Genomic DNA, 6095 nt, shown 5'->3' with positions numbered 1-6095 from the left:
TTTTTGAGGGTTGTGGCATAAGCAATACAACAAGCTTTTTTTCAACCAGCCCTCGCCCAGAGAGGGGACTAATCTAATCACATATTTACACGGACATTCACGTAGAAAAAAGGTAAAGAAAAACAACAACATATGAATATTTACACATTACATATTATGCACAAATATTAAGCGTCATATAGGTCACGTAGTGAAAACAATGCTGAATACACATGCATGAGTAAATGTGTTATCAAAACTGTGAGTGTTTTTTGTGTGGATATGATGAACACTGATGCTTTGGACAAATGAAAATAAAACTAAACAAAGTCTTCCATCACTGTGACTTATCCGTTATCGTAATTTAACATTGAATACAGTGAAAGGTGTTTTTTGAAAGTATTGAGACTCATTGGGACTCTCAAAAATTCCGAGAGAGAATTCCACAGGACGCTACCAGAATAGGCTAAACTTGACTTGAAGAGATCTATCCTTGGAATTGGGACGTTACACTTTCGGTTTGGTTTGAATTGAAAGTTTGGAACGAAAGTATGTGGTGCACGGCTGGAAAGTATTTTGTTAAGGAGCACGCCTTCATTTAATTTAAATCTTTCTCTTAATGGGAGAATCTTAAGTTTCTTTTAATCATCAAATACAAGACTGGATTGTTTCAGTAAAAGGAGAGAGAGAGAGAGAGAGAGAGAGAGAGAGAAAGAGAGAGGGAGAGGGAGGGAGGGAGGGAGGGAGGGAGAAAGGGAGGGAGGGAGGGAGGGAGGGAGGGAGGGAGGGAGGGAGGGAGGGAGGGAGGGAGGGAGGGAGGGAGGGAGGGAGGGAGAGAGAGAGAGAGAGAGAGAGAGAGAGAGAGAGAGAGAGAGAGAGAGAGAGAGAAAAAATCTGTCCCCTCATGCCATAGTTTACATCGTTGTTGGGTGGTTTTGTTTTTTTAACTTTGTTCTCATCCTGCAGAGAAATGCTATTATTTCAGTCTATGGGTGTGTGTATGTTTTCGTGTTACATTTATATATGTTACAGTCAAATCGGGAAATCAGGTATTTCACGAGAATGCCTGAAAGTTTAGGCATTCACGGTAAATACCTGGTTTGATCAGGCAAATCCGGAAATGACTGAAATGGTTTAGGCACTATCGGTGATTGACTGAAATAGGCTGCCAGGCATTATCGGAGAATGCCTACCGCTCACAATCTGTGTTTCTGGTGAGAGTCAGAAAGCATTTCAGCACAGAAGCCTACTATAAAACTTTGAATGGCTGGGGTCGTAATTGGTTTCATGCCTCTTTTCCATCAGGAAGGTATTGCTGTCCAGCCATCAACTGCCTGTGCCGGGCCAATGCTGTCAGTGTGGAATCTATTCTGTATTCTCTCTCTCTCTCTCTCCTATCTCTTTCTCTCTCTTGATTTTAAGGCATTCAATTAAAGAACATAATGATGTTATCATTTTAATGTTTAATTCTAAAAACTAAAATGTACATTAAAACAGAACTTTCTGTCAACAGTTCATTTGTTTCCACAAGTCAAGGATTGGTGACACCGACTGTTGCACTTCAGTTTTGCTTTGAAGCATTTGCACCGATTGTTCTGGCATTTCTTTGCACCCGAACAGTTGCACTTGACGTATCCTTGTCCTCCGCTTTGGGAGCCCAGGATGACGGCCGCGCGAAGACTTACGTGCTTAACACAGTTCATTTCACTCAAATACAACAGTTTTTGTGGACACAGTTCGAAATCGTTTCTGGCGTAGGCTCCTTTTAAAATCCCATTCTTGGTCACCAGTGTGTAGTTGTCATTTTCACTCCTGTCAAGAATCACCCCCAGGATATTCCGCGGGTCTCCACGGCCTCTATCCACCAGTGGAATGGGTATAGCGACGTTATCACCTCTCTGTCCATGACCGAGATCCAAGCGACTCCGCTTCACCATTCTTTCTGCTTGCTGGAGCTGACATACCCTGCTAGCTTGTCTGTGGTGCTGAAATTGTTTATATGCCGGTCTGTCAAGCAATGCCACACTGTCATCAGTCACCAACTCCTCAATACTGAGGTTTGCATTTCCAGGGTGGATGTTGGCAAAATCAAGAGATCACTATTTTATTATCTGTGTCTGCGCTTGTGTGCGTGTGCGTGTGTGTGTGTGTGTGTTAGAGAGAAGTGATAAAGTTTCATACCTGATTCAAAATCAAGAGATCACTATTTTATTATCTGTGTTTGCGCGTGTGTGTGTGTGTGTGTGTGTGTGTGTGTGTGTGTGTGTGTGTGTGTGTGTGTGTGTGTTAGAGAGAAGTGATACAATTTCATACCTGATTCAAAATCAAGAGATCACTATTTTATTATCTGTGTCTGCGCGTGTGTGCGTGTGTGTGTGTGTGTGTGTGTGTATGTTAGAGAGAAGTGTGGGACAAAAGTATGGGACATGTGCGCAGAGAGAGACAGAGAGAGAGAGAGAAAGAGAGTCACAGAGAGAGAGATACATACATCGAGACAAACAGTGACAGAGAGAAGTGACAGAGAGAGACAGAGACAGACAGAAAGACAGGTTTGAGAGAGAGGGAGGAACGAGAGAGAGAGAGAGAGGAGTCTATTTACTTCGAAAACAGCTTGTACTGACGTGGAGTTTTCCGACTTCCGTTTTCGTTCATCTCTTCAAGTATTTGAAAATATTTGGACTTTGGCATCAAGTGTTTTCCAATTTTGGCGTACTTTTGAAAGGTTAACCGATTAAATCGGTCTTCTACCAATTCTGTTTCCTCCATTGCTACCCTCAACATTGAGAGCAACTTCACAATGGAACTAGCATTATACTGAAAGTGAACTCCAATCAATCCAAACTCAGCGAAAAGGGGGAGAAAAAAAAACCAAGTCGCGTAAGGCGAAAATACAACATTTAGTCAAGTAGCTGTCGAACTCACAGAATGAAACTGAACGCAATGCAACGCAGCAAGACCGTATACTCGTAGCACACACACACACACACACACACACACACACACACACACACACACACACACACACACACACACACACACACACACACACACACACACACACACACACACACATACACCACGACCCTCGTTTCGATTCCCCCTCGATGTTAAAATATTTAGTCAAAACTTGACTAAATATAAAAAGACAATGTGCTATACGAGAAACTCACAATAAATTCGTGCTCAAGGCCGGCTATGTAAAAACAAACTCCAATCACTCCGAACTTTACGAGAAAATCACAATAAATTCGTGCTCGTAGTCTTACACACGCGATAGTGTTACACTCGCGGTAGTGACCTGCACCCGTACAAAAAAAAACAAGTCGCGTAAGGCGAAAATACAATATTTAGTCAAGTAGCTGTCGAACTCACAGAATGAAACGCAATGCCATTTTACTCGTAGCATCGTCAGGCCACCGCTCATGGCAAAGGCAGTGAAATTGACAAGAAGAGCGGGGTAGTAGTTGCGCTAAGAAGGATAGCACGCTTTTCTGTACCTCTCTTTGTTTTAACTTTCTGAGCGTGTTTTTAATCCAAACATATCATATCTATATGTTTTTGGAATCAGGAACCGACAAGAAATAAGATGAAAGTGTTTTTAAATTGATTTGGACAATTTAATTTTGATAATAATTTTTATATATTTAATTTTCAGAGCTTGTTTTTAATCCGAATATAACATATTTATATGTTTTTGGAATCAGCAAATGATGGAGAATAAGATAAACGTAAATTTGGATCGTTTTATAAATTTTTATTTTTTTTTACAATTTTCAGATTTTTAATGACCAAAGTCATTAATTAATTTTTAAGCCACCAAGCTGAAATGCAATACCGAACCCCGGGCTTCGTCAAAGAGTACTTGACCAAAATTTCAACCAATTTGGTTGAAAAATGAGGGCGTGACAGTGCCGCCTCAACTTTCACGAAAGGCCGGATATGACGTCATCAAAGACATTTATCAAAAAAATGAAAAAAACGTTCGGGGATTTCATACCCAGGAACTCTCATGTCAAATTTCATAAAGATCGGTCCAGTAGTTTAGTCTGAATCGCTCTACACACACACACACACACACACACACACACACAGACACACGCACATACACCACGACCCTCGTTTCGATTCCCCCTCGATGTTAAAATATTTAGTCAAAACTTGACTAAATATAAAAACTGCAATCACTCCGAACTCAGTGAAATGGGGAAAACGATGAATAGACAATGTGCTGGAAGAGAAATTCATGCTCAAGGCAGGCGAGGTAAAAACAGACAAGGTATCAGAACAACCCGTTTTGCCTAACAGTCAGGCAAAACGGGAAATTTGCACAAGTAGGTTTTAGTCATTTCCTGATAGTGCCTAAAAAAATTCAGTCATTTCCGGAATTGCCTGATCAAACCAGGTATTTACCATGAATGCCTAAACTTTCAGACATTCTCGTGAAATACCTGATTTCCCGATTTGACTGTAACATATACATACAGAAAAACGCTTGAATCACCATTTTTCAATTACCCAAGCATTGTGACCTTTTTTTTAGGCAAATGTATATGAAATAGTTCTGATTTTCGTTTGCAATAACTCGGAGTGAATTTTGCTAAGTTTTTTTCAACACGGATGTCTCAAACAATTGTGATACATGTATATATATATATATTGCTAGATCAGTCTTTTACACAAAAATGGTTGTCATCATATTTGTCTCTCAATTAAATTGCATAATTTCTCAAAAGTAGAGTTCCTTGGCACAGTCTGCATCACCAGTGTATACATGCCATTTTTTAATTATTCAAATGTGATGTGTGTATTTTTAAAACAACAACAAAACGTTGACAGCTTCCAGTTTTCATTGACAGTGACAAAGTTACCAGTACATGTACTCTCTTGTCTGAAGTCCAGTTTATTTCAAAGATAAGATTTATTTAAATTATACATCATATATATTCTAAATATGAAACGTTTTTGTCTTGCACAATTACACTGTGTCAACAGTGAATGCAGTCTTATGTGCAATGTTACTGCAGAATCTAACATGACAGTTTTGGCAAATTCAATTTACTTTGAAGAAAAAACAAAATGCTGTGAATTATATATTTTTTACTCATGAAAAATTATTGTTAGGTTCTTGGTTTTTCTTCAGCCGGCTTTGGGCAGAAAAATTTGTTTTCAAATTATACACATTTGAGGTGCTTCAGAGGTCATTTTTGTTTCTTTACCTATGGGCTATTTTAATTTTGACAGTATATGCTAAACCTCTTCATTTTATTGTCCTGCATTGTATTAGTAAAGTGAATAATCTGATAACTATATAGGTTTTGCCTTTGATGGGTGTGTGTGTGTGTAAATTTGTGTGAGAGAGAGAGAGAGAGAGAGAGAGAGAGAGAGAGAGAGAGAGAGAGAGAGAGAAATAGAGTGTGTGTTTGTGTGTTTGTATATGTGTGTGTGAGTGTGAATATGTAACATAATTTGTCCTTGTGCATAACAATAGACACTTTCTTTCTTTCTTTATTTGGTGCTTAACGTCGTTTTCAACCACGAAGGTTATATCGCGACAGGGAAAGGGGGGGAGATGGGATAGAGCCACTTGTTAATTGTTTCTTGTTCACAAAAGCACTCATCAAAAAATTGCTCCAGGGGCTTGCAACGTAGTACAATATATTACCTTACTGGGAGAATGCAAGTTTCCAGTACAAAGGACTTGACATAACACTTGACACAGAGGTGTTGAAAGGCCAAACATATACAATGCGTCTCGCAAAATAAAAGCACCAAATCAGAAACATGATTAAAGTATTTGTACAGTTAAACTCGCCGCCAGAGAAATGAATATAATATGTATGCCAAAGTTGTGTGAGTCAGGTTGTAATATAAGGGAAACAACTCCTTCACAAAATCACATTGAGAAGAGAAAATGAGCGGTTATCTCCCGTACTCCATAAACTTGACCTTGTTTTCGCACTATTCCGTATTATCGGCACATAAAACCGAAGCGAGCTTTTTGCTTTGAGAACAGTATCTGTCGAGATAAATAAATAAATAGATAAATAAACAAAGAAGAATAAACAAGATATAAATAAATCAATCAAATACAGGGGCGGACGAGGGGGGGGGGGGGG

This window comes from Littorina saxatilis, linkage group LG4 (genome assembly GCF_037325665.1).
Source record: "Littorina saxatilis isolate snail1 linkage group LG4, US_GU_Lsax_2.0, whole genome shotgun sequence".
NCBI lineage: Eukaryota > Metazoa > Mollusca > Gastropoda > Littorinimorpha > Littorinidae > Littorina > Littorina saxatilis.
The sequence above is the reverse complement of the archived record's forward strand: the minus strand, read 5'-3'. Positions refer to the sequence as shown.